Source organism: Protomyctophum bolini (genome assembly GCF_963924005.1).
Source record: "Protomyctophum bolini genome assembly, chromosome: 7".
NCBI classification, from domain to species: Eukaryota; Metazoa; Chordata; class Actinopteri; order Myctophiformes; family Myctophidae; genus Protomyctophum; species Protomyctophum bolini.
The window spans coordinates 26,132,154-26,143,004 of NC_137868.1; positions in this window are offsets into that span (position 1 = coordinate 26,132,154).

The following is a 10,851-nucleotide window of genomic DNA, read 5'->3' on the forward strand; positions in this document are numbered from 1 at the left end:
GTACACAGTTGCCAAACCTGTCACCCAAGTATGTCTCCTTGAAGCATAATACATGTCAGTTCTGATTCTTCACACAATGTAAATGAGCCTCACAGTATGCAAATTAGCCCAAAAGCAAACATTCACGTCAGAGCGTGAGCAACTGATCAATGACTCAATGATTCTGGAGCCGATCAAAAGAACATCATAGCTTGGCGTGGATGGTTCCATTCTTCTGAATGTTGCTGTACTGTATATTCCCTCTGGCCCTGCTTCCTACTATTATATAAGTTACACATGTTTCTTGGCAGGTACACATATTTCAGCTTTGTTTAAATAAATTGGCTCCAGTATGATCTATGATGACAAATACTGTAACAGTAAAGAGACGCAGGGCACAGATGTGTTGTTGGGTGTGTGTCCAAGAGGCATGATATCTTTACATACTGTATCCACGTAATAATCACATGCTCAATCTTTGTTAATCAACTTTTCAGCAAGGTTTCCTGTCCAGTTTATACGTTATGCATACCCTTTACCCCTAGACTAATTGGTGCGTAACAAAACTCTTGAAAACAAAGTATTGTATTGTGGGTTTGAGCTGACAGGCCCTATTTGATGTCAATCAATGAAGTAGAGACTAGGATTACTGCATGTTTTTGTGAGGGTACCTACCCTAGGGGACATGGGGAGAACATGCAAACTCCTCTTGCCAACCCCACGGGCACTGATGACGCAGATGGGAGATCACGCCCCCAGCGTGAATCGAACCTAGGACATTTTAGCTGTGAGGTGACAGCACTATACTGACTGCTCCACCGTGCCCCCTTAAACCATTAAGATTAATCCAGGGATTCTTTATTATTTTTGGATGCCATATGGAATTATATCAGTTGTAAATAACAATATGAGGATACTGCCCGACCAGTGGTATTATATGGTCTGAGAATAATTTGATGTCTTTATATCTTGTTCCTTTTCCTTATACAATTAATTCTGCTGATACAAGGTATTAGCAGGTGATTGATTGATTGATTGATTGATTGAATGAATACTTTATTAGTCTCTTCAAGAAACTCAAATGATTCAAATTCATGTGAGGAATTTGCCTCCAGTGTCGAAACCATCTAAAGTCATATATAACCTGAAGAAGGCAACCTGTTTGCTGAAACGTTGGAAAAGTAAAGTTTATGGCATTGTGACTACGAGCTGTGCGGCCTCTTTCCTTTCTTAGTCGAAACCACCTCAAGTGGCAGTTTAGATGTAATCCTTGATTATGATTTAAATGAGTAGAATGTTGGTGTAAACTCATACAAATGAATCCCTCTTTAAAGTGAAATATTAACCTAGATTACATCCAGGTTTAAATTAAACTTAAATTAAATTGAATCCATGCTTTAAAGTGTTGTGCAACATGATTAAGAGATAAACTGTGATTTAAACTGGATTACTGCTTAATCCTTGCAACCCATCCTTACAGGCTGGTCTCTGGATTTTAACTTCAACTCAACTCTAAAGTAACTTCAACTTGGTATGTCTTTTTGAATGCAACTGGCATAAGGACCCCTCACATGTTATTACACAACTGGCATAAGGACCCCTCACATGTTATTACACAACTGGCATAAGGACCCCTCACATGTTATTACACAACTGGCATAAGGACCCCTCACATGTTATTACACAACTGGCATAAGGACCACTCACATGTTATTACACAACTGGCATAAGGACCACTCACATGTTATTACACAACTGGCATAAGGACCCCTCACATGTTATTACACAACTGGCATAAGGACCCCTCACATGTTATTACACAACTGGCATAAGGACCCCTCACATGTTATTACACAACTGGCATAAGGACCCCTCACATGTTATTACACAACTGGCATAAGGACCCCTCACATGTTATTACACAACTGGCATAAGGACCCCTCACATGTTATTACACAACTGGCATAAGGACCCCTCACATGTTATTACACAACTGGCATAAGGACCACTCACATGTTATTACACAACTGGCATAAGGACCCCTCACATGTTATTACACAACTGGCATAAGGACCCCTCACATGTTATTACACAACTGGCATAAGGACCACTCACATGTTATTACACAACTGGCATAAGGACCACTCACATGTTATTACACAACTGGCATAAGGACCCCTCACATGTTATTACACAACTGGCATAAGGACCACTCACATGTTATTACACAACTGGCATAAGGACCACTCACATGTTATTACACAACTGGCATAAGGACCCCTCACATGTTATTACACAACTGGCATAAGGACCCCTCACATGTTATTACACAACTGGCATAAGGACCACTCACATGTTATTACACAACTGGCATAAGGACCACTCACATGTTATTACACAACTGGCATAAGGACCCCTCACATGTTATTACACAACTGGCATAAGGACCCCTCACATGTTATTACACAACTGGCATAAGGACCACTCACATGTTACTGTATTACACAACTGGCATAAGGACCCCTCACATGTTATTACACAACTGGCATAAGGACCCCTCACATGTTATTACACAACTGGCATAAGGACCCCTCACATGTTATTACACAACTGGCATAAGGACCCCTCACATGTTATTACACAACTGGCATAAGGACCCCTCACATGTTATTACACAACTGGCATAAGGACCACTCACATGTTATTACACAACTGGCATAAGGACCCCTCACATGTTATTACACAACTGGCATAAGGACCACTCACATGTTATTACACAACTGGCATAAGGACCCCTCACATGTTATTACACAACTGGCATAAGGACCCCTCACATGTTATTACACAACTGGCATAAGGACCCCTCACATGTTATTACACAACTGGCATAAGGACCACTCACATGTTATTACACAACTGGCATAAGGACCACTCACATGTTATTACACAACTGGCATAAGGACCACTCACATGTTATTACACAACTGGCATAAGGACCACTCACATGTTATTACACAACTGGCATAAGGACCCCTCACATGTTATTACACAACTGGCATAAGGACCCCTCACATGTTATTACACAACTGGCATAAGGACCCCTCACATGTTATTACACAACTGGCATAAGGACCACTCACATGTTATTACACAACTGGCATAAGGACCACTCACATGTTACTGTATTACACAACTGGCATAAGGACCCCTCACATGTTATTACACAACTGCAATTACTCTAGTCTATCTCAACAACTGGCTCATCGGTATCAGGTACGGTCGCCCCAAAACCATCTCGCCCCTCGATTGTTTTCTGCCAACCTCACGCCGACCACTCTGTGCCGTGGTTCTTGTATTCTTATTTTGTTTTACTGAGAATAAGGTTAGAAATAAGTTTAGGGTTAGACATAGTTTTACTGGGGTTAAGTTTAGATATAGGGTTAGGTTTAGGCATAGTCTTACTGGGGTTAAGGTTAGGAATAAGGTTAGGTTTAACAGTTTAAGCATTATTTACTTAGGTTACTTTAGGAGTACCAGGCTGCACAGTTCCACCGGCTGTATGCCTGGGGCGAGTTGGTAAAGGGGCGACTCGTCTGGCTCATCATGTGATCTGATGAGCCTTAACCACACTCATATGGATGAAGGAAGGCATGCATGTGCATGTACTTTACAATACATGTACTGTACACATGCAGACATGCAAATTCCTACTTTTTGTGGATGAACGAAGGCATGAATGGGCATGTGCATGACATTATACTGTACATGCACTGTACATACACATGCAAACATCCAAATTAATTTGTGGATGATGGAAGGCATGAATTGGTATGTGCATGTACTGTAGCCTACAGTACACATGCAGACATGCACAGACCCACACACAGGTCATAAAAAAACTTTCCCTGCATGACCAACCTTGAGAAAGCATGCACATACTGTAGGTCTACCTAAGGAATGGCAGAAACATGCAAATATGCACTGAAACATGCAGCTAAACAATGTGGCAGAATGGCACTAAGTTGAGGCGATGGCTACAAAATTCGGTACACATGTGCACAAAATAAACTCAGGATTACATCATGAAAGGTACTGAAGATCATGCCAGTGTCGCATTCAGAGTCTGAGTAATAGAACAGTTTTTTTTTAATTATTTAGCTTTACATTTTTTGAGATTGACAGAACTGAGGGCAGATGAAAAATAGCAACAAGAGAAAAATGGAGAAAATACAGATATCCCCCAAGAAACAAAATACCAAACAAAACAAGCACGTCACTTACAAACAGACATACTGTATCTAAAACTAAACTTAACAAAAGTATTTATGTGCCACACCTACAATACGTGCCTGGTCTCCTCGGCTATTAATGCCCAAATGGCCCGGGCCCCTCCGCCTGCCTAAGCAGAAGAATATAGTTTAAATATTTCTCTAATTGGAACGCCTCTAGGTCCGCTTTGCCTCCTGTAGGACGCTCATATATTGTAGAACAATTATTGGTGATGATGATGTGGGTGTATATACTGCAGTTAGCAAATTGCAAAAAGAAAACTAGGCCTAGTGTAGCTCCCACTAAATTGTTGTTTGAATTGTATTTGCATTGTATAGGATTGCATTAGAAGAATTTCAATCCAATTAAAACGGCTCTTAGAATAAACTGATGTATACAGGTAAACGCTTTGGAAAGCCTCCAGGTCAGTGTCGTGAAAGTGAATGATTTGTCAAGTTTTGTAGAGTTGGTGTCAAGTGTAAATTGTCATGTTCTCTGTCTACCTGTCTGTCCGTCTGTGTAAACAGACATGATGTGATCGGAGGCCTATGTTCCTGTGTTTGCAGGCGCTACGTGACACTGGTGGCCTCCTCCGTAACCTCAGCTCTGGCGCAAAGCCACTCATCATGTGGGAGGCAGTGCGAAAAGATAAAATACAACACCAAACAGTGTCTGTATTCCGTCAGCCATCTGGCAGGTTGCCCAGTGCAGAGACTGCAAGACAGACACAGAGAGAGAGAGAGAGACTGGATTTGTGATGTTCTTTGTCAAAACGTCAACATCTCACAGCACCTTGGGAGGAAGAATAACAAAAAGCACCTTACAGATTGTAGTAGTACAGTAAGTGGACATCTGTCAACACTTGTCAAGATACAGTAGGCCCCCATGCCATTTCCACCTGAGATAAGTGACTATTACATGTCTCCCTTTCCCAGACAAACAAACATACATACATACAAACTGAAATGAGTGAAAACATGACCCCGTCCAGACATAAAAAGAGATGTTTTACATCCTTTGACCGCTGAACCCGAGTTTCCCGACTTAATTCATTCCCTGCCGAGTTATGTCTTCTTTGGTTTTTTTGGGCAATTTTGATTTTTTTGACTTGACTTTAAAGGAGAATTCCATACTAAAAGGCCTTCTTACCTTTCTTTGTAGTTGTTACGTCCCCACCAAAGAGGTCCAGGTGTTATTTTGTGCAAAAGCTCCTTATTGGCTCTTTCCCCTACCATAAGCCCCAAATTAATTGCATTGAATTGAATGGGAATTGAATGGGGCTATGGGGTGTTGTGCTAATTCGCTTATTTCCATCGCTCAAAATTATAATTTCTTTGTATATATCCTCTCTTCATAATGTAAATAATATCCCAAGCGGCACACTTTACTACTTCTTTCGATGGAAATAAGCGAACTAGCATAACACCCCATAGCCCCATTCAATTCCCATTCAATGCAATGCAATTCATTGAGGGCTTATGGTAGGGGAAATAGCCAATAAGGAGTTTTTGCACAAAAAAACACCTGGACCTCTTTGGTGGGGACGTAACAACTACAAAGAAAGGTAAGAAAGATAAGAAAGCATTCTAGCATGGAATTCTCCTTTAAGACATATGAGGTTTTCCGCGGGTACTTTGTGATACGTCACACGTGACTGGAAGGAAACAACTGACGCTCACTTCTCAGGGCTGCTGGGTAATCGAGTCTCCAATGCAAGAATGTTGGCATGCACTGAGTGGCTGGATTTTTCTACCTTGTTGTCACTGGCGATTGTAGAATATTTTCCGACATTTGGACATTCGATCTCGCTATTTTAAGGCGCAGGTTTGTGCAATGGAGCTACGTACATGATCGGATGATTCTTCAAAGGTTAGGAAAATCACACCTGTGTGAACTGAGTGGTGCAACTATACATTTACAGTATTGTAATAGTTACTGTACAGTGCTCTGTACTGTACTGTATTGTAATGTACTGTGCTCTGTACTGAGCTTTGATTATTTTTGGAAAACATCTTCGAGAAATAACAGAGTTACCGTGAGGTTGTCCCCGGGGATTCCCCGGAACATCCAGACCTCCAGGAACGCGCCCAGGGTTCCGGCGAGCTGCCCGCCAGTCGAGAAATGACAGAGTTACCATGTTGCAGCTTTCCGTGCTTGGTCATGTAGACACGTATACATAGGGACACACATAGCTGCATAATGGAGCGGAGGCACCGCTCAAAAACATGGGACGGGGTTTTCTTATTGATTACTCCGGTGATAAATGTGTTAAAATCATCCCATAAACCGATGGAGCATGTGCTAAAATTCAAGCAGGGGGAATGACCTCTGTTTTAGCAAATTCCATTACCAAAATGTGTCTCTCAACCTTCACTCTACTAGAGCCATTCAGAGTGTGCTTGCACTCTATAGTGTGTGTGCACGCTACGTGACAGGGACGCACGCACACACGCGTGCGCGTGTGTGCGTGCGCTTGTGTGTGTGTGTGCTTGCACTCTATAGTGTGTGTGCACGCTACGTGACAGGGACACCCACTACTCACAGGCATGCTCCTCATGTGCCTCTGACATCAGAATAAGGGGTGGCCTTGGCCTCAACTTCACTACCTCGCTCCCTCACCGTCCTGCTGTCACTCATATGACACGCTACTAAAGCTTCAATGTTACCTCGTCGCACAATAAGTATTATTGTATTATTGCTTTATAATAAGTATTAATTTAAGTATTAATCATTGGTAGTATTACGGTGCACGGTGGCACAGTTGGTAGTGCTGTCGCCTCACAGCTAGAAGGTCCTGGGTTCGATTCCCGCTCGGGGCACTGTGGGTGCTGGCGGCGTGTTTCCTCCTCCGCGTCATCAGTGCCCATACCCGAAGGCGGGGTTGGCGAAAGGGCCTTTCTGTGTGGAGTTTGCATGTTCTCCCCGTGTCCCCTAAGGTAGGTACCCTCACAAAAACATGCAGTAATCCTGGTCTCTAAACTGCCTCCCCCTGGCCAGCCGGGGCGCCTGATGGAGGGGAAAGGAGCTGGTTGGAATAACGTGTTCCTTCCACGCGCTATGTCCAACCAGGGAAACTCCCCCCTGTCAGGTGTAAAGGAGCAACTTGGACACTCAAGCATGAAGGGAGCATGAGTTAAGTCCGTTGCTCTCCCCAGGTTGGTGGAGGGTGTGTAGAGCCCAGGATCACAGTAGATGATTGACACAGGGGTGAAAAATGGGTTACAAAATCGTGGGATAAAAAATATATAAAAAAAAAAAAATCATTGGTAGTATTAAACATTGGGTCCAGCCAGGAAGTTCCAGGAACGCTATATTAGGGTCCAAATGGTCTCCTCAGGTCTGTAACTCTGAGACTGTACAAATGCAACCAAATGGACCCTCACGGCTCCATTTGGTTCCATTTACACACTCTCAGAGTTAAATTAATATGGATTTTGCAGTGTAGATGTGGGTCCCAGAGATAACCCTCTGTACGGGTACTTAACCTCGCGTTGAGAGCCAGTGAATTAGGCACTGTCCAATCACCAGGCCAGACCTCCGGGGAGATGCAGGAGTACCAAATGTTCAGCAGATTCACATTATGCCAATTAATTCCTCGTCCCACACATTTGTATGATGTCAGTGCTGTTGTATCCTACTGCCCCCACCAGGAGGATGTAGAGCTTCTGTCCTGTGGCGCCCCAGCCCTGAACACGGGCCAATTGTGTGCATTTAGACGCTCAACAAAGCACTGCAGTGGATTCAAACCCCCAACCTCTGTGGTGGTAAGCCGGCACTTTGCCACTGTGCCACCCGAGCACCTCTTCCAACCTGGCCTCCCTATTTTGGGCATGTAGGTTCACTTTTTTGAGTGGTGCTGCCACTCCAAGGATCAGCAATGTGTGTCCCTTTGTATGTCTGTATGCATGTTCAGAGTACCAACAGGTGACAAAGTGGTGCTGTTGAGCTGTACATGGTGCAGTACAGACTACGGTGTAGCACATGCACAGGTGCATGATGAGAGGCAGTACAGTACAGTACAGTACAGTACAGTACAGTACAGTACAGACAACATAGTCCGACAACCAATAGTCCGACAGCCAATAGTCCAACAACCAACAGTCCAACTACTCCAATATTTTAATTATAAAAAAATTAAAACCTTGAAACTTTTGAAAATCATGAAAATAGTTTTCGACAGTTTTTTTATAGTATAAAATAGGGCTTAAATATGTAACTTTCCTCTTCTACTTGAACTTGTTTTCCTTCGCAAGTGCTTACATTTTTACCATTGAACTAATAGAGCCTGCCTCCTTGCTCAGGGGGCAAATTGAATCTTGACCTTCAGGTCAAATTTTGTGTCAGATCCTGTATCTAGGTGAGACATGACCTTTGACACACAGTAAATGTCTTAATAGAAGAGCAGGGATACAACCGTCTTCCAGTGACATCATCATTAGGCAGATTTTTTTACAAAAATATTTAGATTTTCATTATCGTGAGAACGATGGCTTCCATTTTCGCATTGCAACTTTTCAGGACTAGAAAGCCTGCTGTTTTTATTAGCTTGTATTCCCCATCGATGATGTCACTGGAAGACGGTTTCTGAACTGCCCACAGCCCTCCTATGAGACACAGACCGAGTAGAAAAAAATTGCACCATTTTTTCATAATTATTAGTGAGGACCTATTATATGAAGATAGGTTGAAAAGTGGTGAAGTGGTCCTTTAAGTTGCTAAATGATTGGATCAGCAGTTCACTCTGTGTGGAGGCTTTAATGAAGGTTAAATGATATAAGAGGCAGGTGATTCCCACATACTACACTGAGCCCTCGCACCCCCCTCCTCACCTCTCACCTCCCCCACGCACCCCCTACACCTCCCCCACTCCATCGTCACCACCACTGCACAAGGAGTGGAAAATACAGCCCCCCTAAAAATACACTGTGCATAAACACACGCTCAAGTACACAGTCGCGCACGCACCCCCCACCGCATACACACAAATCACATCACGCCCCTCTTATACTGTACATACACGCCAAGTGTCTGATATTAGAACTATCTAATATTAGAAAGCACAAGGCTGGCACCTGAGCCGGTCACCAGAGAGCCCTGTCATCCCCCTCAGCCTCAGTTAGTGGGTGTGCGGAGGGTGTGGTGGGGTGTGTGGTGTTGGGGGGGGGGGGGGGGGGGGGGGGTAGACACATGCCTGTGACATCACAGCCCTGCTGGACAGTCACACGGTCCTGACGCGGAGGCTGCCCCACTGCTGGTGAGAGGGGAGGGGACACCTGCTTCCATGTGTGTCAAAGGGTCATGGCTCTCAGTCTCACCCACGCTGGTTGTTCCTCCGTGTAAACACCAATATTTAGTGTATGGATGTGTTTAGACTTTAGAGCATTACAAATGTGTTTCATAACGCGTGGATCACTAGATCCTTGTAAAGGGTGACATAATTCCACCAATAAAATTGTATTCGACTGTAAAGGTGTAATTTATTGGTATAGGTGGCAAAAAAGGGCTGAAAAGCCAGGTGGGGCTAATTACTTTTTTGGAGGTAATGATTGACGGTCCTCGTGGGATCCCAGCAGCTTTTCAAACTGTCTTACCCCCAGACAGTTCAATATCATACATCTCCACTGTCATACCAGGGTCTGTTAGGTTGATGAGCAAGTGAGTCAGGGCATTAACTGTTTGATTAGTCAAGAGCAAAGTGGGTAAAGAGTGCAGTGATTGTCTGATTAATTCCTCAGAACTTATGCTTTACCTTTTTTTCATCCACGTCCCTTCCTTCACTCTTTCATCCTTTCATATGAATTCAAAGTTGTTAGTCTGACAGTGCTTGGCCTTATATTCTTGCCTTGTTGTGCTGACTCTGGGCGACTGAAAATCCCCCATGTGATCAATAAAGGTATCTATCTATCTACAAGTCAGGTCGCATTCTCACCTAATACTTCGGTAGACTCGAATGCGTATGGGCGGAGAAATGGGATTCTTGCATATTTAATTGGCTACGGTTTGCCTTCAAACTGTCATGATCCGCAGCAATTGGAAACGCAGCAGGGGGGGACCTTTATCAATGTGTTCCATTCATAAACTAGCCTACACAGTGAAATGATAAATCTATGGTGATAAAATTATACTCATAAAGTGCATAATTATGTGTCGTGCCGTCTGGGACTGCCCCCCCCTCTCTCTCGCTCTCTCACTATAAGCACGCAGCCACGCACTGTTCTTTTGGGCATGGAGGCACAGCGCATGGAGGCACAGACAGCAGCGCAAAATGTTTACAAGTTTATCGAGATGAAAGTTCCTACTCCCCACTAGTCCCCACACATTGACAGCACTCCATGTTTACGGCACGCACAGACAGACAGAATATTCTGTAGGCTATAATACTATTACACTGCACTGCAGTGTTTGTGTTTTCTTAAGCAATTGATTAATGTTCTCGTCCTCATTTCGATCAGGGCTTCAGTCTCCACTCTCCTCATTCGACCACGTCTATCCACGGTAACGGGACATCTTTGCGCTGCGTAAAATATGCCTTCTCCTTCTCACATTGTTTGCTTCATTTCCTTTATTTGCTGCGGATTGCATTCACACCTGCACCGAATCGTA